This window comes from Pezoporus occidentalis, unplaced genomic scaffold (assembly GCF_034315485.1).
Source record: "Pezoporus occidentalis ecotype Australia unplaced genomic scaffold, CSIRO_AGI_Poc_V1 ctg35, whole genome shotgun sequence".
Classification (NCBI taxonomy): Eukaryota; Metazoa; Chordata; class Aves; order Psittaciformes; family Psittacidae; genus Pezoporus; species Pezoporus occidentalis.
The window spans coordinates 8,875,332-8,902,405 of record NW_026915483.1 but is presented as its reverse complement, the minus strand read 5'-3'; the positions used below and the strand labels follow the sequence as shown (position 1 = coordinate 8,902,405).

Genomic DNA, 27,074 nt, shown 5'->3' with positions numbered 1-27,074 from the left:
TGCCCCACTGGGGCTTTCCAGCAGCCCATGCACATCCCAGGCTCCTGCCGCCAGCTCCTGCCAGTACAGACATACACTTGCTTTCTTCACTTGGATGGTACCAGTTCAACTGCAGATAATACTACACTGCCCTGAAGCTTATCTACCAACAATTTCCAGGACCCCTGCCTCTATCCCTATCCTTTTAAGCATCATAATCTGCTCAAGCTGTCATTTAGCAGTGCCCTTTGGAAAATAGAGCAGTTTCAAGAAAAAAACAAAACTTTTCCTAGATTAGGTTCCAGCAGTGTTAGGGAGGGCAGTTTCCCTTTCTTTTAAGCTAACACTATTTTTGCGAAAGCAAAACAAAACAAAACAAAAACACACACATAGCACAAAAAAAACAAACAACCCAGATCTGTGGACACCAGGTTCCAGTATTTTGAACACAAGGGGCAAACGTCTGGCAAATGATCCAAAAGAGAGATTTCCAGTTGCAGGTGGCCACTTAATAGATGAAAGATAGTGACTACACCACCTACCCACTGTTCTAAACTACTGCTCATAATGGCATTAACATAATCCACACTGTACTAGTAGTTCATCATATATTTACAGCATTTGAATATTTTATAGGCAAAAAAATACATGCACATGCCAAAACACACACTGTATACTTCCAATAAACACTAAAGGTTGCAGTGTCAAGCAGTCAAATGCTGCAGTGTCAAACTGGGGTTCCCTGTGTTACTTTAACTTGGTCTTCTGGTACACGGGCACTATGATACAGCCATCAAATAAACGACCACATGTGTTTGTTTCTCAGAACTCTCTTCATTCATGGATGATTATTTAATGTGCTCTTTTCTCCACGCTTTTCAACCTGTTAATTCCGCTGCTCAATCAGTATACCCCTTGATCCTTGTGGTGAAGATAAAATGCCTACTTACTTTGTAAGGCTTTTATAGATTTTTGCCTATCAATCATCTGTGCTGTTGCTCTGTTCGATGTGCACTCTTCACAGCCGTGCAGAGGTGAGCATCGGCAGTGCTTCAGAAACACAACTCAACAGCACCAGGAGACAGGCAACGATATGTAAATTGTGATGCTTACCAGGTTTAACAAATGACAACGGATGCTACCTAAGGGACGTTTGATAAACAAATCATAGTAGTTATGCTGATTGCAGTTATTACTGCACAAAATAGCAAGGCACACAAATAGCCTTTGTGAAACGTCTATGGGAATGTCACAGAATCAGTCGTACCATTTAATTATAAATTCTGTGCTTAGTAATTATACGAAAGGTGACACTGAAGGAAATGATGGGATTTTAGTTTCAGAAAATTTCCCTTTAATGGCTGGTTGTTTTGCAGGCTGACAGCACCAGGGCAGCTCATCAAACATGCTGCTCGTGAACACACCTATCTCAGTTGATCCCAGTGCAGTGGCCAGGCTCGGTGGACAGGGGTGCACATGGCATGTGGGACACATAACTTTTGGGGCACACAGGCAGCCCCATGACACTTTCTTATTTATCCCCCCCCCCCATCTGATTTTGAAGCTAAAAGCCATGTTCATTTTTTGTGTGTCTGACAAGAATCATCTCCCTAGGTGGTTGCAGCAGACCTGAGGTGAGATGACTTTCATCAGCGAAAACAGTTTTTCTGTTAAGCCAACTATATTCTCTGGAAAATCTCACAATGTTACATCTGGTAGATAAAGAAATAGATCAGGTGAACTTTGTGAATATAATTTGGTGTAACAGAAAACCAGAAACAGTTCCACAGGAATAGCAAGTACCCACAGAGTAACATCACAGTTTCCTCAGACATACGAAAGTAAAGAAGATTAAAATTTGGAAAGTAGCTCCCCAAATTACTTTCCTTTTACACCCAGTAATAACAATCACATCTCACTCTTTCAAGAGGTCATCAGCTATCTGCTGGCCCTCACTAAGCAAGTGCTCATACCAGCACAATGCTGAATATCAGCAACAGGAGCCAAAATATTCATCTTGTGGTGGCAGCTCTGAGGTAACAAGATGGGATGCAGAACCCCAGCCCCCAGCCAGGCACCCCACCGCCAGCACAGTGCACCAGCAGTGGGCCAGTGGAGAGTTTGGTAAACCCAGAAGAAAACCTTCTCACACAAGCGAGGAGAAACATTTTGCCTTCAAATTATACTTTCTGTCAGGGCAGATTAAAACAATTCTTTCTTCCAACAGGTTCACATGCCTTTGAAAGCTTTTTTTTTCATTGCTAATAGTAAAATGGCTAAATATCACAGATTGTTCTGTGCTTTTCTAGATGAGACCTCTGTTTATCCTTACAAAGCAGAAATTCAGAGTTTCAGGTAAACTACAGAAGTAATAATGAATAGCTGATCACAAAACCATCCTGTGCCGGGGCTCACAGGATGCCACACGTGCTGTGAACAGTAAAGGTGACCCGCAGAGTAACCACGGCTGCTTTAGAAAGAGAGTTCTCCTCTGCCCATAGAAACTAATGATGCTAAATCAAGCTTTGATGACAGCTCTGATACTTATGACCACCTGAAGACAGCCTGTGTTGTACTGAAAAGTTGTTCTATGTCATATTGCCAAATACAGGGGCCTGAGAGAAGAACATGCCCAGAGTTGTGAAATTCCCCAAGTGACAAACATGCCAGATGGGATCTCATTCCCTCTTTATGGTACGGTAAAACGTGACAGTTAGTGATGCACAGGTATCACGCAGGGAGAAAGAGCAAGGGTGTGATAATGCTGATAAACCCTCAGATGTGATTACAAACGTTGTCACGTTTGCTGCTGCTGGTGGTTGCTAGCTTCACAATGACAACATCATACACCAGAGTTATGCAGGTAACGGGTGTGATGAATTATGTTTCAGTATGTTTCTAGCAGCAGGAGGCTTAGCATACCAAAGGGAAAATTGAGGTCATAGAATCTGAGAGATTACCACCTGCAGAGTGGCAAACAGTAGAGAAGTAAACAGGTGTAAAAGGACTAATTTCCAATTCCCTCTGCCTGCACTGTAAAGTTGTTCCTTCTAATGTCACACTGCAAAAGCCAACTTAAAATTTCATGTCTTAAGAGCATCCGACACGTGTAGTTTTTCAGCTTGTATTTCACAGGCAAAGAGGCAGACTAAAGATGAAGTAAATGATGTATTTAAAGTGTATTTTGTCTATTTGAACTAAATATTTTATACAGCTTGTTGACTTACAATAGGGACTTCTTTATGCAACAAATTTGCATATATCAGATAAAATAAATATTTATGGATTAGATCCGTAACTTGTATAATTCAAAATACCAAATGTTAAAGCACTTGCTCTGAGGGTTGTGATGCAGATGCAGAAGGAATTTCGTCTCTTCAGCCCAGTAGAGAAACTCTAGCAGACTATCTAGAAGGAAATTAAATTAGTCCGATAATTGGACAGAGCAGCGATGGAAAAGCATGTTGCTGCTTTCAAAGGGCATCAAATGGCTAAAAGAGAAATTAAAGCAGTATCAAAGAGAATCCCATAAGTCAAATGGTTTATACAGACCATATTCAGCAGAGATTCCACATCTGCTGGGGAAAAGAGCTGTCTTTACTTTCTGTGTCAGCTACAGAGACAATAATGATGCCTGTTGAACTACTGAGGATCATTTGGGAATTGCTCAGCCAAGAAATGAACAGTGATGGCCCTGGCTTAAGTCAACAAATGATTAAAGTTGTTTCGAATTGGTGAGTCCCTGGAACTGACTTTACAAGGATTTCTGAATTTTTTTGGATGGATGGCACACAGAGATGTGCCAGCAAAGCCATCTTTTTGCAAGGGCAGTAATGTTTGAAGCAAAGTCCATGCATCTCCACCACTGCAATAAGGTGAAGTGCTGTCTCCTTTTGGATTCATCTGCTGCTGTTTTTTGCTTCTGGACATACAGCACTGTTGTGCAATGCTGCTGTCTCTGGCATGGTGATGAGAAATATGTGTCCTACTGCAGATTCAAAGGTGGTGGGGTGGGCAGCCAGAGACAGTGGTGAGGCTGTGAACCATGTCCAGATCACAGCCAGGATGAGCCCTCCTGGTCCTGTGCCTGTTAACACTGGTAATGGTGATGGAGAGCCAGGAAACAGCTGCATGTATCTCTCCTTCCTTTTTTTTTCCCTATGCTAATTACATGTGCATAGGCTGATGGACATAAGAATCTGAAAACATGAAGCTTTCCCACAGGGATCTCAAGCATGTGCTGTAATGCAGCGCAGCTGTCCGTCACAATAAAGGCATCCTGAGACCTACAAAATCATTTCACGGGGGTCACTGAAGGGTCTCTAGGTGATAACATATTTCAGTCACAGCTGAGTTTGGCTGTATTTGGAGCACAGACAGAAGTGAACAGCTCAAGAAATCCTATTATCAATCCTCAGAACTGTCTAATATCTCTTGCTTGACATGCATGTTTGTTATAATAGCTATAAAATAAGTTACACATCACTAAGAGACAAACACAAGGTGTAACAGAAGTAATGTACATCTCTAACTTCTATTATTAAAATAATGGCTTTTCACTCTCTCACTGGCTGAATATTCGGCTTTTTTGAGCTAGAAAAAATTCTTCATTTATCACTTTTGAAAAAAAAAGAAAAAGAAAAAGAAAAAGAAAGCCTTCATTTCATTCTGGACTGCTGCACTGCTAAACTGACTGACATACAGTCTTGGCATTTTAGGGTATTCAGTGCCAGACTTCAGCTGCTGCTGTAAATCATATTTTGCCACACTTATTGCATTTTATTCATTTTATACATGACCAGACATTCGAGTTCAAATGAAACAGATTTTGCTATCCTTCTTATATTCCAAGCGTCACTAGTCTAGAAATCTTTAATTTTACTCACTTCAACTACTGAATAATGCAAAGTAAAGGGGGAAAAAAACCAAACCCTGCAATACTCAGATTGAGATTTTGAGCAAAAGAAAGTGAGGATCCTCTGACTGCCATGGCTGTGTCTCTAGCTGGTGTGGATGCACAGCACAGGCCTGGGGACCGCTTCTGTGGCAGGGATATTTCCTGGTGGAGGGAAGACCTCAGGAGGGCTCCTTGGAAGGGGAAACATGGGCTGATGCTAAAAACTGTGCACACTTAAACACTCACCCTGAATTTCGGGATTTGAGAAAGTACAGTCATGAACTGACTCTTTTTTAGGCAATATAGTAATCCCAAAATCATTATCTTCTATCCTTAGTTGTCAAGGGAAAATCTGTGGAAGTGTTTAAAAAGCACTGCATTATACAAATGCTGGCCATCTGGTGGGAAGCCAACACAGTATAAACGAACACTGTGAGGCCCCAAATTTAAGAATCAAATATTGCTCATAACTCTAAAGATCAGGCAACCTTACCACACTTCAAATTTTTCCTTACCAAATAGTTGCTGATCAAGCAAGAGACAAAGCTATCTTGCAGTGTTTCTCAAATTATTAATGGATTCTAGAATAGAAAATAAACTCAGGTCAAACTATTTCAAGACAATTCTATTTATGTAAGATGGAGGAATAGGCAAGAGTGAATATTCAGTGAAAGGTATTGATTATAAAAGGACAAACAAACTGCAAGCTAATGTGTGTAGAAGTAAACAGAGATGGGCAAGTAGGTGGGGAACTAAAAATATTATGGCACTCACAAATGGTCATGCATAATGCTGCCTAGCTTTCTAGAGCTTTACTTTGCAGTCATTAGGGATACATGGTGTTAATAAATAGTTCAAGAAAACCTTATTTTTTAAAAACAACTTTAGATGCTGAAACTCATGCTAATAGAGTGCCAAGGTAAACCTCCCTGATCACCAGTCTAAGAAATGAAAAGTTCTTAGAAGGTCTCTGCCAGACCAAACGAGGTGCTGCCATTTATTACTCACGACAGGAAAACCTGAAGGAGCGGTTAGGTTCATCTGCCTTCCCAAGCTGGAAATGCCTTTTCCTAGAGTAAAAATCTTAAACATGCAGAGAAAATTGCCTGAGAAAGTTTTACCGCAAAACTGCCTATTACCTGATGCACTAAGTGCAAAGACTTGTGACAAACAGAAGTACAGATGTGCAAAGCACCAGCTGCCTGAGGCTACACGACATCCTGCTGAAGCATGCTAATAACACAAGGTAATTCCTCAAACCCTAAAAATTTAAGCTGCAGAACAATAATTAGCAATTAAATCTCATTTCACTTCTTAAAAGTTTCTTTTCTCTGAAGCAGAAGTGTTTCTGTCCTTAGAACACTGGCTTGGGCTAAAGTTACGTAGATGCAATATCAGCAGAGCAACACCTGTATATAAATAAAATATGCCCATTTTAGCACTTCTGTAATAATATGGCCCTTCGGAGCAACATACTAACTGTTGTTTATGTGTGATCAGAATACAGATGGTGTTTTTTCCCACCTACAGTCAGAGAAGACAGCAATCAGAGCATCAACATGCCCAGTTTCTCCCCTATATTTAACTTGATTTACCTCCATAGATCATCTTGCACCATTTCTTTCTCTATGTTGAAAGCAGAAACAAATGTGGAAAAGCAACTGAATGACTTTTCCATTTATCTAGAATCAGATTATCTCAGTTGGGAGTAGACTTTCTATCAGCACTGGAGTATGCATTTATTCAGCAAAACTTCTACTGACCTTCTCTTCAGCTGACTTAAATACACAACTTGCAGCATCAAAAAGTGATTATAAATCTTGTATTCTGGGGCACACAGCTTAACCTCCCATCCTCACAGGCCATCTGACTTCCAGACAGCACGTGGGCTTTTGGAAAGCCATGGTCCTTCAGAGGTGCTGCATGTTGGGGACATAGAAGCACAGAAGGAGTAAAAAGCTCCAGGTGCACCACAGCATGCACCTTCCCATGGATCTTGTGTGTTTAGGATGAAAACAGACCTGCCAAGGTAAACATATTCCAACCTCATTGCAGCAATATATCAGGATACATGTGCCAGAAAGATCAAACACTTCTCTTCCATCCTTTGCATGAAGCTACATGGAGCCTTTTGGAAGCTGCATGAGAAAGACAAAGTACAAAACTTCTGAAAATGTAAATGGTCCTCTAAGGAAAAGCAACATGGAAAGAACAGAGACAGCAAGAGCTTCTAAAACTTCCTTTAGTCAGCAGGTTTGCTCTTTACACTTTTATCAGTGTGAGCAAATGGGATGACATGGCAAGTATTATGCAGGTAGGCTCCCTTGTCGAGACGCAGGCCACAACTGATGATGGGCTTGACAATGAACAGCAGCTCATGTATCTGCACAAGGTTGTCATGGCAATGAAATATCTCTGAATGTGGCTGATATGAACCGTTGCTTTGCCTTGACAGTGCTGAAAAATATAGCCAAAATTATTCGTAGCCTTGAAATGAGAGACACAAATACCCTAATGGTTTTCTCTCCACTATATGCTGTTAACCATTTAGGATTTTGCCATTTCCTTTACTCTTGCCACACAGCAAATCAGTCAGCCTTTCATTATGAAGGCAAGCAGCACTTTCATTTAAATTACTTGGGTCCTGCAAAATTTTCTAATCCAAAATAAATATAAGCATTTATACACCTTTATAATCACACGCAGTAGCCTAGTAAGCTCATACTGCAACAAAGAAGCAAATGAAAAAGGTCACATTCCAAAAGACCCATACAAAAAGGGCGCATCTCTGCCAGCACTGCAGAGCAGCCCTCTGTGAGGTTGTTCCTCCAGGTTTGAATAGGGCTCAGATGGAGCTGGAAAGAACAAGGACAATGTGCACACACAGTGCCCTGCTTATCCTGCTCTGTGAGGCCAGGTTTTCCTGAGCTGTCAATTTAGAGTCTTAACAAGGAAAAAAAAAGAAGGTATTTCAGCCCATGCTATGCTCCTAATGAAAAGCAGGGCTCCATGCAGAAGATTCATTTTACAGAGAGAGCTTCAAATTTTTTTCTGTCCTTTCACCTTTCATTTGTCTCCCCCGATCCAACTGTATGAATGTTTTATTTATACCCAGTCACTTTCACCCAGTTGGAAGGCATTCTCTGAAATAAAATTGCTCTTTTTCTGAGACAGTCCAGTTAATAGATTCCCTTCACATCCACTCCCTCCAGCAACTGAACCTCCTTGATCTACTGACACACCACACTTACAAAAAAAACACCCCAAATAATCCTTCCTCCAAAGAAAAAATCCTCTGGCCCTTCCAGAAGAACAAGATTTACTCTTCTCCACAGCTGGATGCAGTGTCTTTAACAGTTCCATAATTCTGAGCATATGTATTGGGAATACTCCTTTTTGATTTGGCACAGAGATTTCTATGAGATTGTACCAAATCAGACTGAAGTAACATGCTGCCATGCCACAAGACCTCTGAATTGTTTTTTCACCTGCATCACCAGGTTTGGGAACAGTTTCTGGAGAATTTACTTTATACCCTCTTCGTTCTACCAGCTCCAGGATATTCACTTCTGTACATGCTTGTTCTGCCCCTACTTTGCCTTTTACCTCAGAGCAGACTCCACCTGGCTGACAGAGAAGCAGGGCTCCATCTAGCTCTTTCATTGTCCAAGCAACCAAGCATTCCTTTACACAAGAGCAACTGGTGTGCAAAGCCTCAAACCAATCCCAGAGAAAATATCTTGCCCATCTAACACACCTAAGAACTGAACTATGGCAGCAGCCCTGCCTGCTCCCATGCTGATTATGATCAGCTTGTTTCTTCCGTCACTGTGACCCTTCTATAAACCCTAGGAAAGTCAATGGGAATCTTTCAATGCCAGTGAAGTTTGACCCAGGCCAATATTGAGAATATATTCCATATATTTGCATACAAAGAAAGATATAATTCTGCTTGCAGACCTTCAGGCGAAGTCAAAGTGCAAGCTGGCATCAGTGGAGGAGTGGGGAAGAAAAAGGCTAATCCTATACATCTTGCTTCTCTTTAAAGACCTTTAAAACAGAACACTGGTTATTAAAAAGCACTAGCAACTATATATATAAAGCAAGCCAGCTTTTCAATGGTTTTTGAAATTATAACATAATTATTATTTAAAACAGCATTTACATATTGCTTTTGCTGCTTAGAAACAAACTTGTTATGGCTGGAAGTGCCCTTTCTATTTAACAACTCTATCACAGGGCTGCATGGAGCATGTATGTGACCGTGCAGATTGAATGTGTTTTGGGATCTAAAGGCTGCATCAGGTACAAAGATCAGTCGCAATTCTGGCCAATCAGTTACTTTAACTGGGTTGTGATTTATTTATTAGCATGAATGTTATTTTATTTTCTAAAGTGTAAAGGAGAACAGAGTGCACTAAAGCTATTTAAAAGAATGGCTGGATTCATATAAGGATAAGGCAGCAAACCTTTGCTCCTGACTAACCATCATTAGGAATTTAAACCCTTGCAAAATAAAGAAAAACTAATTCCTTATAAGAAAAAAGAAGTTAAAAATTAAAAAAAGAAAAGGAATAAAAACTTTTAAATGTTCTTTTTCTGTGAGTTTCCTGGGTATACCTCACTACTTTGATGGAGACTAATTTCTCAAAAGCATCTACAGACGGAGAACCACACAACAGTACAAAGCTGCTCCAGTGAGCAGCCTGAAAAGCATGACCTGGGCTGTTCCCTGTGCAGTACTCAGGAAGCAGCTAAAAGCAAACAGGCTTCTTCGCATAATCTGTTTCCACAGTCCACAAGAAGGGAAGTTCCCACTGTTCCTGAGGACATGAGCGCCCATCTTGCCATGTAACCCAGCAGAGTTACTCAGGGGCAGCCAATTACATAGGGAGAACAAAATATTTTTGCCTTCCTTCTATTACAATAGTACAATGTTCTCAAAGTACTGCATTCCTCCAGATCTGTAGAATGGCCAAATGGTCAAAGTGTACTGCACCTTCCAAGTAAAGCACACTGCATCCCACAGGAAAACATGAAAGGCTGGGGCAACACATCCAGAATACAGAAACGCTTTGTGATTTTTTTTCATACAAACTGTTGATGTTTTATAGGTGTGCACTAGTAGGCATTAATTTTCTCTGTTATTCCTTCAGAGCTGTCCAAGTTTGCATTTAATTAACTAAACGACTTGAGCCATCCAATTCCTGTTGCTACTAATGTATCACAATTAGAACAAACTGTTGCCATGGCAACCGCTCAATCCATCATAATTCATAACCTGGAGCGAGCTTGCCTTGTGCTTTATGCAATCCTTGGGTTTCTGTGGCATGCAGATGGGCGTTTATTGTTATGCTAAATTGGGAATGGGTAATCCCAGAATACAAGATGATTTAGGTGCTCATTTAAATGAGATTTAATTACAAAAAGTCTATCATTTTGGGACCTGCCAAATTGCAGTCAGGAGGTATCCATGCATATCAACACTAATCCAGAGCATCGGGAAAGAACTTCCTCTCTTAATTATCAAACATTGTGTTTATTTTATTGTCAGAACAAACTGAATCTCCATCTAAAGCTTGATGCTGCAATACACAAACCATTTTCCGGTACAGTCTATCCTGTAACACCCTACAACAGCTCACAGTTCTACGTTACCAGTTAACTCTGAAATTAACTCCAACATGACATTCCTCAGAGATAACATTACAAATCACTATGAATTATTTAGAGCTTCTTATCAGCAGCTTCGTTTTGGGTACTTATACAAAAAGCAAACTGGAATATTACAGGATAAGAAAAATTGAGTTTTAAGCCAAATGAGCTCACACTAGCGTTTAACTAATCCATGACCTGACACGAGTTAGAATAGATGACTACATAGACTAGGCATAGATGAATATGTCTATTCTAGGGCACAGACCCAATTCTGCACCTATACCTTATTAAATATATTTTTGACAGGTAAAAAAATCCCAAACTGTTTATTGCTGTCTTCATAGCTGCACAACATACCTGCCTTTAACACAGATTTATTTACTGTCTTCTATCCCTGATTATGCACCAAGAAATAAATGTTGAGTACCGAGTAGTTCCCTTATCTCTGCACGAGGAAGCCACAAGGAAGCTTGTAAATACAAAGCTGAATTTGTGAAAAACTATTCCTTCTGTCAGCACATGCAAGCCCTGGGCCTCAGGGGAGAAAAAGCATCCTAAGGAAGAATTTCTGTGTGTGTTGTTTGCAATCAAATCAAGCCAGTCCTGATGCCATGGGGGAAGTTTTCTTTAATAAAGGTTGTCTTATACACTACCTTCTTGAGCCAGTGACACAGCGCTGGGCACTGAACAACTCCCCATGCTCCACAGACACTGCCTGGGCACACATCCAGAAGATGTGTTTATTTTTTCCCAAGCAGGTTCTTGCTCAGGTCCTTGCTCAGGTCCAAGTTAGACAGAATGTGGTGCTGGCGCTGACCTCTGCTCAATGCTTGCGAGGCAGCCAGCAGTGCTCAGCACATGGAGCAATTATCAACAGGGACATTTGGAGGCCCTGACCTTTTTTTTTTTTCCTTATCTTCAGTCATTAATAGATTTCATCTTCCACTCAATAAAATACGCTAAAACTACATTGACTTTGAAGTTCTGGACACTCAAGTCACTTGATCTTTGTGCTTAAATTTCCTTGGGCCTCCAATTAAGGTACCAGAATAAATCTTAACTGCTACCTAATATCAGTTCTCACAAGACTTTCTCTCCAACTGTAAGCACCTTGGCTAAACTAATTGATTTTCATTCCTCTCTGTTAGCATCACCTAACAATCTAGTGTTAAGCTTTTAAATGCATTTTACTCTTCAACTTACTGGTGAATTATTGTTGCTAGTTAAGCTGCTAGCAGGATCTGTTCCACTACTAAAAAGAGATATCTTGTCTTCAAATTATATCTAATTATCTCCATTAAACATTACAGGCTCCTCTGATGCTGAAAATGTAAATCATAGGGAGCAAGAGGAAGATGATAGCATATTGTTCATCAGATATTTTGTCCTCCTACTCCCTCTGCATTCTTTTAAATAAATGTCTCTAACGGTAAGTCCAAAGAAGATCTTGAGATATTCAACTTGCAATATATACAGTATGCTTTAGTTATTAGAAACACATGACCATTAATCGGTGAATCCATATGACTTTTCCATATGGGGCAAGGCAGGGTTACACCTCGGATTTCCCTGTTCTAGTAGAGGCAGTTAATGGCTGAATGGATGGTGTTTAATGTGCAGTTAGCAGTGTAAGATAAGAAGTTATTGCCGGGTTACCTGTCTTTTGTAAATACAGTTTCACCTCATTCCCCCACCCTCGGTTTTGTCATCACAGATACTTCAGACATCTAAAGGCCAAATGCCAAAACAGGTTGAACAATCACTTGGTGAAGCACCTGACATCATTAGCTGAAAAGTGCTAAACCTGAAAAACCCTTCAGAAAGCCTTGACAATTAAAGAGGCTCAACAAGGTTCCCCTGTAACTGACCCCATCAACAGAGACTTGGCTGGAAACATCTGTCAGATAAGGCAGCTTGTCTTGTGAAATGCTCTTTGGCACCACCAGAGCTTTGTGGGTACATTTCCACTTGATGCCTACTTCTTTCCCACCCCTGCTAGTTGGTTTGGGAAAGAAAACACATGGATGGTCATTTTCTGCTGCTGAGAGAACAGAGGCAGGCACATTAGTGATACTGAAGACAACGTTTAAGACGGAACCAATGTCAGACCACCAAACTGCAGAAGGAAAAAGTCTTCCTTACTTTATTTTCCTCTATCTGGGCAGTGCATCACACTCACCTGGTAAGACTCTGCAGGGTGGCTCTGGCTCCTACACCCACAAACCCTCCGCTGTGGTGTGGTGGATTGAGGCTTCAGAGAAGCTCCAGCTCTACTGTGCTAGTGCACTTCCCACTTCTTGCAGCTTTGCTCCGGCATGTCAAGCAGAGCCCTTCTCCCTTGAGAAACCTTCCTTAACAGGAGGTAAAACCAGTAAAACCATCATCTACCTCTGGTCTCTTCCCTTAGGCTCCCTTTTCTCTTCCAATTTGTATCCTTGCAAACGCACCAGAGCAGCTCTTCCTGTATATGCTTTTAGGCATCTTTGTTTTGGCAGTTGCAGAATAACCTCTTTCTCTTTCAGAGGCTTTTCATTGGTCATCAGGTATTGATCCTCTGACAGTAGTTCTCAGCTGCTTTGTGCCGTACAAACAACATGACTGATATCTAAAGCTGCCTGGAAGTAAGGGCAGAGTGGGAACTAACTGGTGACATCTGCATACCAGGTACTGGAGAGGACTCCAGTCATGCTCACTGTTGAACGGGGGCCTCCTCAGACCCTCTGCAACCAGGTTAAATGGTGGTGGTGCAGCTCAGCCGCTGCAGGGTGAGTTGGCCATGGGCCATGACCTGCTGGTGGCTGTGACCTGCTGGTGACTGTGGTGCTTCCCCAGCACTAACACTCTACAGAGTGGCACACGTGTTCTGCTGTGGCACAGCACAACTGGGTCTGCAAGAGCCCTTCAGCTCTGCTGCATAGTAAGGAAGGATCCTTGCTGGCTTCTCTTTGGCTGAATTGGTTTTGCTGAATATGAACACAGATTTTTAAAAAGCCATTATTTCAAAATGCAGAAGTAAATGCACACTTTTGAGGGGGTACACTTGGGACAAAACATCTTTGCTGCAGTCTACGAGAATTTGTTGTTTCTTTTTGACCTTCTGCTAAACTTATGCCTCAAAGACAAACTACAAGGCAATTCCTTTGACTGTGATACTTTCATTATTATTACATGCTTACTTAAACCATTTAAAACAACAAGTAAATGCTTCAGGTCAATATTTTTGTCTTCATCTCTTATGTATAGTGAAACCTATTTCTTGCTTTGCATTGAATTTGCCTTGCTAGACTGAAAATGCCCTTTCAAGAATAGCTGTTTTCTTCCTCTGCAAATCCAGCTATATTTAGCTCACTGGTATGCACAGAGGACCTGACATTTTGTGTTAGGGATCTTATTCAGAGCAAACTGCACCCATCTCCATGACCAAGGCCAAGTTGGACAGAGCCTTGGGTGACATGGTTTAGGGTGAGGTGTCCCTGCCCATGGCAGGGGAATTGGAACTAGATGACCTTAAGGTCCTTTCCAACCCTAACTATTCTATGATTCTATCAATGGAGGTTTTGGTTTGTAATGGGGAGATTTCTTTACCAGGCCCTGAAACTTTGGATTTTTTTTTTTTTAGTTTGCAGAAAAGTCATCTCAGCCTTACTCTCTTAGGCCAGCCATGGAGTTTAGCTTCAAAGTTGCACATTTTCTCTTCCTTCCTTGGTTTGGTGCAAGGTGATATATAACTGTACTACATTTAGGAAGTCACCGCTCAGTGATGCCCATCCTGCAACAAGCTCACTTTGACCAAATCAATGGCAAAACTTCATGTGACTGACTCTCTCTGAGCAGGTTTGTTTTCTCTTTTCATTTTGTTTCTGTTTATTCTAAACAAAACAGAAGAAAAATTTAGCTCTGAGTGTGTGACCCAAGTTTGGGTAATAAAGGATGCTCCTTCTGTGTCGGACTGACAAGGGTACTTGATTTCATGCCCTTCCACAGACTGCTTTCACAAGCCATTCATACACAATGACAAAAGTGCTTAAGGACCCATTCTTTCTGCTGAAATGCCTGATCAAATGAAACCCTGACTCCAGCATACAAGTTCAGCAAGAAAATTGAGAAACATCTGCATAACTCACATTGTATTGAATAAGCCCTTCATGGATTTCTTTTTGTTCCTGGATGAGCTTAGAATCAGCAGCCATTATTTCTTACTCAAAATAACATTATTATGTTTCTACAATACCCATGGGGTTCAGAAACTGGTTGTGATCTGCTCTCACAAAATGCTACTTCAGTTCTTAGCATTTGGCTTACAATGTTAGCCATGATCTACAGGATTTTTCTGAAAAGATGATTAACTCTTGCTTAAACAAAGGAACATTAATGGGAACTAAAGTTTTCTGCAGCAGAAATCAAACTCTGCTATACATTGCCCAGACCCAGCAGAGCACGGTGTCCTCCAATCACTTCCTGTGTAAAACTCTTAATAGAGGTGAACACAGGGCATTACCTTTCAATACAGCCCCAAAACATCCCACCCGAATCCCCAAAACAGGACTCTCCCCAAAAAAGCATGCTAGAAGAGGATCAAGGTTACAGGAATATATCAATTCCTCTGGGAAACCACATCATCTTTGGAATGGACTTATCTCAAGCCTCACATACTCAGGAAATTCAAAATAACCATTAAAATACATTATCATGAATTGAAACTATCTGCAAAGACATTCAAATAAATTTACCCTTCCCTATTCTGAGCAAATGAGATAATTTTATGATTACTTCCTTGCAAACTAACTTTGAAGAGCTATTTTATAATTATACAGTTACCCCTTGTTCATATATGTAGCTATCCTGAGGCACGTGTGACTATTCACACTATTCAGAAGTGTTATTCACGAAATAGGATTTTGCAAGACTGAGATTTTACTGTTGCTGCCATAGAGATACAGCAAGCTTGAAAAAATCCCCCACTAACACCCAACAGCAGTTGCATGGTCGATGCAACAGCTCTGCTGGAGAAATTATGTTGTCAGTTCAAGAGAGTTTGACATTGCAGAGATTTCAAAATGCAAGCAAAAAGAAAAGTTTCATCAACAAGGTAATTACTCTTCTGGACTCAATGGAACTGCAATTATTTCATGTTGAGGTGTTGTCAGTTTATGCTGCAGATAAAAACTGTTAGGTAACGCTGACAGGGGCCTATGCAGAGATTGCTTTTCAGATGTAAAATTCTCCTGGCAGTTCTACATTTTCCAAAAAAAAAAAAAAACCAAAACCATAAGGAACCAAAAAAGTACATGTCAACACTATGCATTAAACACCCACATGTTTTTTCCTTTAAGAATTACATTGCTTTTTAGCCAGAGGCAGTTAAGTTTGCACTAGAAATCACAGAGGATAAAGATACCCTTCTTCCACACCTTCCTTTGGCAACTTTTTGAAGTTCTGTGCTTGCGTGCACCCAACAGGAATTTGTGCCCAGAGAGTTAGGGCCAAATGCCTCTGCCACTTCTAGGACTCAGAATAGGCGGTGTGAAAAGGCACAAAAATCACCCCCAACTCTGCTGTCTCAGGCAATCCGAGGTCATTCATACCTTGTAAATCCCAGCTAACTGGGCACAACTGAAATGCAGAAGGCTGAGGAGGAGCTGAATGACTCCCCACTTTGCCTACTTGGTGCAGCAGTTCGCCTGCTCTATGCTATAGTAGTGACACGGAAGAACATTTTTCCCTGAATGCTAGTGAAAAATTATTCATTTATGGTTTTAGCCCAGAACATCCTCCCCCTTCCCCCAACGTGGTGCCTGCAGTTGCATGCCCTGCCATGATGCATTCTCAGAGACCTGCAGTTCCTCTTCAAGGGAAGAATATTTTCAGTTACACACTTCTGGTCTGCTGAAGTGGTTCAGAGAGGAAGACCACAGACCACAGCAGGGAATCTGGCTGCCCTGTTGCATTGTATCCTGGTCACTGTGGCACAGTGGACAGGGGTGACCCTCTCTGGATCTGGGTAGGGGTATTTTCCCCTCTATAATGCATGGACCTTTCATTTTTTTTTACATCCAAATCAGATTTTTTTCTCTCTCTTCAACACAGAAGGGAATGGAAGAGGCTAGAATTATCACAGCAAAGAGATCCTTCACTTTCCAGATCAGACATCAAAGCAGCATGCTCGCAGGCTTCAAAGAGTCCCTCGGTAACTGCAGAACTACCGCAGGGTTGCTAACAAAGTAATTTCTGCTTAAATGAATACATCTCTGTTATGAGACAGCCACATACAAATTTAAATGTAGCATTATTACCCCATTATGGAGATATCTGCTTCAATAATTGAAAATTTCACAAAATAAATTGGTTGTTAATTATCTTTTAGCTTTCACCTATACATTCCTGTAAGGCTATTACCGTATAAGCATGCACCACTTATACCTGACTAACGGTTGGTGGCATCCCTTCATCGGAAATGCACACCCTGCTCCTTAGGTAATTATGTGGAACATGATTGTGGCCTTGGGCTCTGCCTGCTCAGTGTTTTCAATTAGATTTTACTACAAAAGTACATCTTAACATTAAAGGAGCATTACAATGCAGGAAATGTGCTAAAACAGATCAATGTTAGATGCACCTTATGGTTCTGTTGTTTCAAGAATCACAATCACCATTAATTTATGGTCTTCTGAGGAGAATCTAATTACTCTAATCATCTCTTATTTCACCCAGAGTATGCACTTTTGCTGTTACCTAACTTTAAATTCCTGCCTTGACAATACAGACAACACAGACCTGCATTTTTAGCAGTGCTACAGCCTTTTACCAGCTTAGCTGAACTTAGGAGGATCTGAACACAATCAGATGATCAGGTGGGACATCTTTCAGACAGGATCAAGTGCAGGTAGAAATCCCTCTTCCAGAAGAGTCCTGACCTGGGAATATGATGCAGCACCAAAATGTCTGTATTCTTCCAGTCACTAAAGATGCCTCTTTGGAGTACAGGTGACAGATCCCATACCCTGGCCGAATCCTGGGTGGTACTTTCCTGCCCAGTTTGCCCTGCCCAATCTTAGCCACTTGATGATGCCATTATTGACATGGTTACCACAATCCTGAAGGGGCCCTCCACATATCCTGGCAATGAACATAGCCTGAGAACATATATAGAATTAAACACATCTCCCCACCTAAAACTGTATTCCTGAGCTCTGCTAAAATTGCTACATACCAGCTGAAGCAATGTTTCTAACATGTAGTTTTTAAATCCATCTGTAAAATGCTTTAGGTTTCTTCTGCACACAAGGAGCTGTTACTATTGTTATTATTCTATTCATTTCTGAAACATTCCAATCTTTGCCTGTGGAACATTTACACAGATTAGTGGTGGATAAAAATCCAGAATCATAGATTCCCAGAAATAAGTGAAAATCAAAGCTCCTAAACCACATTTAAGTATACAGAGATATTTTCCCACCACTCATTGTTTTCTATCCAGTGTAGAAATGCAATTACAAGATATTTCATGGTAGCACACATTAATGCACCCATTTTTGTCTCGCTTCAGAGTAGCAAAACCTTAGGAAATACTTAACACTTTACAAAAGTGACTCAGAAGTGCTTTTGAGATACTGAGTGTCAAATCCAGGGCATAGAAATGCAGTTTCATCAGTGTAAAGAAGATTGCAATTGGATGACCCAGAGCCAGGTTCCATTTCTTACGTGATTGCTCCTTTTTTATGTGTTGCTTTCTGCAAAGACCCCAGCAGCTTTGCTTGTGCAACGCATCACGGTGTTGCTTGCGTAGTCTAAGCAGAAAGAGGGCTTGTTTCCCAGGCTGAGCTCTGCAGCACTGCAACTCTGTGCTCCCACCTCTGACCGACACGAGTGCCTGGGACAGCAGCAAGTCCCATGCATGGCACCTCTGGCCCGCTGCCTCAGAGAAACCTGCATTGAGGGCAGTGGTTGCTCGGTATGAATGGAATGCTTTTACATCCATCTCCTCTTGTTGGAGAGAGCTGTATGGAAGATAGCTCTCAGTCATAGCAGAAGGATTGCACTCAGTGCAATGCAAAGCTGCAGGAAAGCATGCAGGATTTTGCACAGCAGAGGAATTAGTGTCCCCAGTCTGCCCCACAACCCAGGCAGAACCCAAGCCCCCGCACTATCTGCATAGAGAACCAACCCCTTTTGCAGCACAGGAGACAGGCTGACTTGTCAGGCACAGGCAGCCATGCAGAAACACAAACCCACGCTCCTTACTTTCCATGCACAACTCTCCCATGGCAAGCGGGAAGGTACATTTAAAGCTTGAGATAAGGCAATGAAATTATAAAACAGCCTGTCTCTTCTAGAGATATTGCCTCAGGCACATCCTGCATAGCCACAAAGTAAAGCAGCTTCAAGTTTTCTTAAAAATACAGCCACCACCCTGAAGTAAATCTAGCTTTCATTGCGCATCTCCTCATGAATCTCAGAGCTGAACAGCCTTCATCCGATCCATCTCCTGCTAACAAGTCATGCTTGTCCTCCAAGGGAGCAGGTACAATATCATGTCACAGCAACCCCTAAATCACCAACCCAAGCGGCCAACATTCCATCATCCCCCAGCCTTGACTGCAGAAGGGAGAGTACGGCACTGGAAGTATCAATCTCCCACCCTTTCTGGCATCAAATGGTCTACCAACTTGTCCTAGCTAAGCTTTAATTTGTCTCTCTGTTCATGACCCCTAAGCCATTTTCTGTCGTGTCAAACAGAAGTGACAAATAACCACATTTCTCTTCACCATGCCAAAGTGTCAGGGCCTGGCACAACCCCCACCCAGCCCCCTTTGCTTCCCTTCCCCCCCAGATTTTTTTACAGCAGCTTATTATGTTGGGGAGATGGGGCAGGTATTGCTGATGAGGACATCTACTCCCTGAAGCGGTAAGTAAAACCTCCAAAGCAATCCAGTCAGTAACACTGGATTTTTTCTGAGTTATACTCTCCCTTAGGAGTTCTTAAAAGCAGCTGCTAAAAGCCTTCCTTAAGCCAGCTATATTCAATAAGCAGCGGGTCCACAAGTGCCTGTTTGTTTAGGGAAGAAACCTCCCACCAAAGCACCAGGGAGAGACAACAAGAATGTGGCTCGGGAACTCAAAATTCCTGTACCACTTACTGCTTCAATGATATGTATGTAAATATTGACTTTTCATTTTAGGGTTAAACCATTAGTAGCAGTGACACGTTAGAAGCTTTTTGTGCTATTTTTTGACTAGTAACAGCATCCCTTTCCATCTGGAAGACAAAATGATTGCAAGAAATAATTAAATAGATCTTATTGAGAACTTTACCAAGAATTATATGTTTAAGAGTTTTGATTAGTTCTACAGAAATTAACTCTGAAACTCTATAGACACTCAAAGGTATTCACAAAGCTTCTCATATATTTTTGCAGTAGTGCTCTTATTTATCCTGATGAAAATACAAGCCACCAGGATAATTTCTGTAACAAAGGTCATTACCCCAAAAGATTTACTGATTATTTCATTTCTAGATTTCAAAGAACACTCAATTTTCCCCTCACTTCAAATGAAAAGCTATGTACTCACTGTGAATAGCCCAATACTGTACTGAACAGGGCATTTCTGTATAGTCTGTCCTTGGGGGATGTCCAGACCTCACAGCTCCAGCCTGGAGATCCTTAAATGAAATTAAGTGAAGCTGCTTTTCAGTTCAGGCTTGTCTCAGGACAACTCTAATGATAGATCCTTATATTCCATGGTTTCCTTGGGGATACAATCTTGAGGCTGGATAAAATTAGGAACTTCAGCATGTTCTGAACATGCAGATCCCTAAGATAACAAAGCAATGAGTGAACTGAAATGACATCAATGAAAAAAATTAGTATTTGTGGTTAACGCGTTTCACGCAGGTACTATTACTAGAATGCTGCTTTAAATGAAAGCTTTAAATGAGAATGTTGCTTTAAATAAGCCCCAAATCATGGAAAATTGAAAGTCACTTTCCCTGTTAGCCAAAAAGCCTGATTTTCTCCACTGTTCAACATATAAAACTCCAACAAATGTTGCATTAAAATCCTCATAACTCCAATCCACATATGTAGAGTTGCTATAGCAACTGTCATCTCAAGTCTTCCCAAGGGAGAAAATAAATGTGTGTCCTACCTGGTTAATTGGTATTTGTGTTACAGAGAATTGAAGGGTAACCTAGTTTCACCAGAAAATAGAATATATTCTGAAGTGCTACCATCTTAATGTGACATTAGTTAATCTGAATAAGAATCCACTTTGCATATGTCTTCAAATAACAGTATTTATGTAACATTCCACACAATAAGTAAAATGTTGCTTCCAAATATGCCCGATTTACCCTATTTATGGATTTGAATAAAATGGGCATTAGAAAATAGAGACACAAGAAGGAAGGTGGAAGTGTTGATGGGATTAAGGACTTCAAACTTTATAATGGTTGTATTACATTAAAACAAACCCCTGCAACCAAAGGTTCATGCAGTTTGGATGCAAAAATAAGCTAATGTAAGATGACGAGTGTATGATCAGCTTTTCCCCATTTCTCTTCATTCCGGGATGAATAAAGCTCCCAACCAGGAGGACCACACTGGCTGAGAAACCATCATCACTCACAGTTAAGACTATACATTTTTTTTATTTGAAAAATGTCCTGAAAATAATTCAAGAAAAAATCCCATTTGGAGAATATATTCAAGAGCACGTTGACAGTTATTACTACCTTGTAAATATATCCAGAAATGTATTATTTTAATCTTAGCCATTACTAAATAAAAGTAATCACAGCCTCAAGGCAATAAAATCTCTGTGAAACATAAAAAATATAATGGTGGCACATCCCTCTACATTAGTTCAATGACATAACTCGAGAAAATATCTTCGGGGAATATTCACCATACACAACTATATTTGAACATAGTTAAAGAGTACAGATACGGACTCCAAACCTGCAGAGACAATGATTTCTTTTAATTTCCTGGTTATAGCTCTGGTAACATTCCAAATTGCACACCTCCTTCAAAAGGGGAAGAGCACACTCATGGGAACCACACACCTGCACGTGCTAACACGTGCTGCCATCAGTCTGAGGAGAACTCCAAATGTAATGTACTGCAATGCAAAGCAGTGAGAGGTCTTGGGCAGTGCCCAAAGGGATTCTGGCATTCCTGCTACATAAAGCAGATTGATGTTCAGGTTTGCCGTTAAAGGGACCTAATTTTTCAGTATTACATTCTAGGGATTCAGGAAATTCAATTTAAGCTGCAATGTGTGTGTGTATATATTTAGTATTACCATATATATAGTAATACTAAATAACTGTAGGAGAGGAAAATAGCTTGTGAGCTCATAGTCTTTCATAATTAGAGCTAAACACTGTTAGAAGAAAGGGAGAATACTCAGACAAGAAAAAAAACCCACACTAACCAATGTTATTTAACACAAACCCACCAGCAATTCCTCCTGCTCCATTAATCTCTGCATACCACCAATAATGTAGCCAAATTCAACATTTCCATTGTCTCCTATTGCATCCTTCAATTTTTTTAATAGAAGAGATTATTTCTAAAAGCTCCTTTGAATTCGGGATATGTGTTTTAGCTCAGCTACTTTCCTAGGAGATTCTCCTGTCAGCGAGGAGGAGAGGGATGGAGCAGCTCCAGGAAGGATAATGCTCTCTAGGCTTTGCTGCCAGGCTCCACAGGGATCTGCTGCCTGATCTTGCCGCTTGGCACCAAATGCTGGTGATCAGGACCCTGGGGCCATGCTGTGCACAGCCAGCCTAATGGATAGAGCTGCTTCATGGTGGCTCCACTGGAGGACAATGAAGGTGAGTTTCTGTCTGTATTGCTGCTGAAGGTACGGCCTGAGGATGCCATGCACAGCCCTGGGAGGTGTACTTCTACCCACCTGTATCAACTACATTTCAGTATTCACTTAATCATGACTACAGCTATGTCACACAACACAGGTTAGAAAACATGGTAATGAGAAGTGTTAAAAAGTATTGGTTTAATAATAAATACACTTTTATGTACAGAAAAAGTAAACCAGTATTTGAACGGCTCTCCATATATCACACTGATTTAACAACAGATGCTTCTTTCCCTTCAGCTCGCTTTTACCATGAAAGTATTGCCTCCGGAAATAATTTTCAAACATTTACATAATATTTTAAACTAAACTATTTATAAAATATTTACGTCAGTTTTTAAAATATTTACATTATGAGAGAGACTAACATCAAACCAGCAAACTGCTACTGCCACCTGTTAAGTGGTGTTTCCAAAATGTGTCAGAGCACATCCTGTGCTCTGCCATCCTGGTGCCCTTTGCACTGTCTAAAAGGAAAACAATAAAAAACACCATGAAATAAAAATGTGACTTCATGAAACCAGGTTAATCCAAATACATCTCCTGAAACTCAACAGAAGTGCACTGCCATGGAACAGCCTTCCCATGGAAGGAGCTAACTCGGCATCCCCATGGCAGCATCCTCAGCCTGTGTGAGGCACTGTGTAAGGTGGAGCATGCAGAGGTCACTGTGCTGCATGCAGGGACAGAGCATGGAGACTTGGCCCCAAAATGCTAGCCCTGGCCATCCCCTACTGCACTGCCCTGCCTCTGGAAATGAGTTAGAAATCAGATAATCAAAGTAAAGGTGAGTGAACAACCAGCCAAGAGGCTGCAGGGACTAATCAATCTCCAGTGCAGGATAGCGCAGGGCAGGGTGCGAGGCACAGCTTCCCCCAGGACGCATTCCCACACCACCTGCATACCTTCCCATCCTTTTACTTCCATACTCTAAAATTTTGACTCAATGTGGCTTATTGATTTAGCCGTGCTTTGCCTGACCTTACCGAGCAATCTGTGCTCTTTTCAAGTGCCACTTTGTATTGACTCTGCTGTGGAGCTATGACTCCTATAATTGGTTTAACAGCTCTTTGAGGCCACTTTGCTTCTGATAAGATACCCACACATCCACAGAGAATTTAAAACAGTTTTGTTGTCAAAAACAATTACTCCAGGACCATAAAAAGTAGCATTTCATGCCTACAGTCCCCCTACAAACAAGTTGAGCAACACCAAACGGGTTAACCAATGGGTTAACAAGCTGAGCAACACCAAAGCAGGAGCTGGACATTGACAGGGATTCACACCGTCCCCAGTCCTCAAACCCCAAAACCCACTGACTTCAGCTGATGATGGTTTTGATAGTTAGGAGCTGCTCAGAGCTGAACAGTAAGTGAAACTTTCTTTTCTGTAGGGACTCCTCTCCATATTTAGTGGCTTTCTACCAAATACATACTGAAGTTAGGATCTTTCTAAGCAATGCATGATTCCAGTCCCCAGTACTGTGTCCTGGTACTCAAAGGTTACACCAGCATTTTAGAATACACACTAATAGTTATCGGAAAACACAGAAAAACACCTCACCCCCAAAACAGAACCCCCAAACCCCAGACAACAGCAACAATGCCCATGCTTGGAGCAATGGCTACATGACCATTGCATTAAAGCCAATGAAACTCAAGGAATGGTGAAACCTGGTAAGGACCATATTGCACACAGGAAACAACATGCTGCATTACCAAACCAACTCTATAAATTATAACTGACCATGTGTTTTATGAGTTTTTTGATAATGGACAAAGAAACTGACTGAGTAAATGCAAGCTGTAAGAAGTTTGAGAATCCACTTTTTCCATGTGCCAACTCCCATACTCCTCATGTTTTATCTCCAATCTGTAGCACAAACTCTGATATCTGGCCTTCGTCAAACCATGCTACTTCCCTCCAGTCTGCTGCAAATGCTACTGCTTGAATTATTTGCCTTTTATGAATTACTTGCAGCATCCTTCTTTTTTTTCCTGTTGCTGCTATTTTCTACACTGAACAAGGTAGGTATTTTCAATATGCTTTCTACCAAACAACATTATGCTTGTATTTATTGATAAAATAAATCCATACAATGAAATTCACAATGTTATATATAACGCCATTTCTCAGTTTAAAGGATTGTGTTGCATGAGACTTTCAGCAGGTGCAATTTCCATTTCAGCAACGACCTGGGTGGCTAAGCTTAGCACAATATTTTCCAGAGAAAATACCTGACAGGAAATCGCTAGCAATCACAAAAAAAAGCACAATCACCTCTCCCTTGCTCAAAAAGGAGAGACAGAGAAGAAAGCAAAGCAGGAAAGCCACTGCAGCTCTGTCTCTGTGTAGAGCAGAAGGGGGAAAGAGCCCCAGGAAAGCCATTGATGGAGAGCTCAGTTCTGGCACTGTGCCTGGGTCAAATGTGCTACCCAACATGGGGCAGTGCTGGTCAAAACACAGCAGCTTTCAGTCCCAGGGACTGCAGTCAGTCTCAGCAGCATTGGAGGAGCTTGGGCTGTGACAATCAGCAGGTAGTGTAGTCCCTTAACCCCAGCACACCCCTTCTGTGGGCACACCAAGCAGCAGGAGCACAGCAAAGAGAAAAGCTGTTTCTGTTGCCCAGTTTCCTCTTCTGTGCTCTGTGTGAAACCGAATTAATCATCATTTCTTTTGCTCTCCTACACACATTTGTACAAGAATCTTACACTTTCAAAGAAGTACAGGGTAATTCAGCTCTATGACTACATGGAAACCATAGTTTTTGCTATGAAATGATCTTGAATGCTGGCAGCAGCCTTTGAAATTCTTTGGGTCTTTCTATCATCTGGTTAAATCTTTGCAGACAACAATTTAAAGCACTTCATCTTGGTCACCTGCAGGCCTAAGGCACTCCCAGGCAGCGAGCACAAAAGCTTCACTGTACTCCCTGCTCCAGACCAAAGTTACAAATGGGCCCAACTGTGTTTAAAGCTGCTTACGCTGTTTCTTATCTCTCCCTCAACAGGGAGAACAGAGATGTTTGAAGCAATTGTAAGGCTTGGCAGACCTCTTTTTCAGTTGAAATTAATTCCCTTTAGGGATGCAGTGGCTGCCTGTAAAGCCCATTGCAGAGGTGAGATGATACATGAAAACCTCTACAACCTCTGCTTCCACCTGAGTGATCCCCTCTACCACCAGTGAACTGGGGCCAAAACAACTGCAATTTCTGTACACCATTTCCTGAATAGCAGAGAACAAAGCTCTGGTGCAGGCATCTTCCTACGGAACAGGCTTGTAGCCAGATCAGACTTTCCCGAATGATATCGCTGTCCTGCAATTGTACTTCAATAGCCTGTAAGTTTGACACTACATGTTTGGAAATTATGCCCCTGGCATAAAATGAGATGTTAGCTGGGATCTGACATTTGCTCACTCATTTAAAACATGCAATAATTTTATCCGCAGCAGTGAGCTTGCTCAAGTCTTGTGTTAAAGAACAAATATTAAATGAAGACAGAGGTGGAAAAGAGGGAGCAAGAAGTCAAAACTATTTCTGGCACAGGGGAGCTTGTGCTCAGTAAGTGGGGATAACTGACTGTACAGTACTAAATCCATGCAAAATCTGTCAGAGAGCATTTGAGGTGAGGCCAATGATGCCTAAATTCAGCCAGAGTATGCCCCAGGTGAGGAGACATGGCAGTGGTTTCCTCTGGGCTGAAAAAGTAGATGGGATGAGGCCTGGGGAGGGTAAAAAACCATTATGACAACAGTTCAGGACAGCCTAAGACTTTCACTTCTCCCTAAAGGCTAGGCTTGCAGGTATTTGCCAAAACACTCTTAAATTGCAGCTATCTTCAGACAAGATTCAGAAAGAAGTAGGTCCAGAGAGATCTCTATCACTGAGCGTTAGCTGAAGCCACTTGGGCAGCAACCTCCTGAGACCCAGGAGGTACCTGAAGTTGTAATGCTCAGTCACTCACAGTGATTTAGCCCTACACATCATAATAGCAGGTCCTCTTGACTACTGTTCACTCAAAACACACAGCACAACTAAGGTTCTCCTTTTTTAAATACTGCAGACTGAAAAGTCTTTTCTTGCCAACAGACTTTCCAACAAAGTTTAGGGAAATGGTCACAATGTCTTCTTGCTGTTTATTATAGTGTGCTTTCTCCAAGGTCACCATCCCCACCAATAAACATAAAAAGGAGAGTGACTTTCTCCCTATTGCTTTGTGCAAGACAAGAGAGATGCTGTTCACATTTGTACCTAAACTACCACAGCACCCACTGCAGCATGCTGGATTAGGACCCCAGCTAACTGCTGGTCCCTGCAGGGCTGATATTGTATATTTACAAAAAGCACTTTAAACCTGATTTCTGTTGGTGGCAAAGCCCAAAGCTGACCAAGTTTTGCATCTCTTCATATGCACATCTCCGATTGCCAGGGTGTATTTTCCTAAGCTGCCCACCTCATTTCCTCAGCTGCCAGTGCTGGAGCAGCTGAGAGCACAGGATGGGATCAGTGCCCACTGGAGCTCCGTGACTGACACACCATAGATTCCCCTGCAACATCTGAAGTCTCTCAAAGCCAATGGAAATCTGTTGAGTTTGACAGCACTTTACATGAATTCATTTTCTTAACAATTTAACTAATGGATTAGAACCTAATATC

At 41.4% G+C, this 27,074-nt stretch overlaps 1 protein-coding gene across 9 annotated transcripts in view; it reads right to left on the bottom strand.

Annotated features, from left to right (window-relative positions):
• Window positions 1–27,074, bottom strand: part of GRM7 (glutamate metabotropic receptor 7) — a 298,171-nt gene that overhangs the window by 41,304 nt on the left and 229,793 nt on the right. The gene's annotated exons all lie outside the window — the stretch shown is intronic.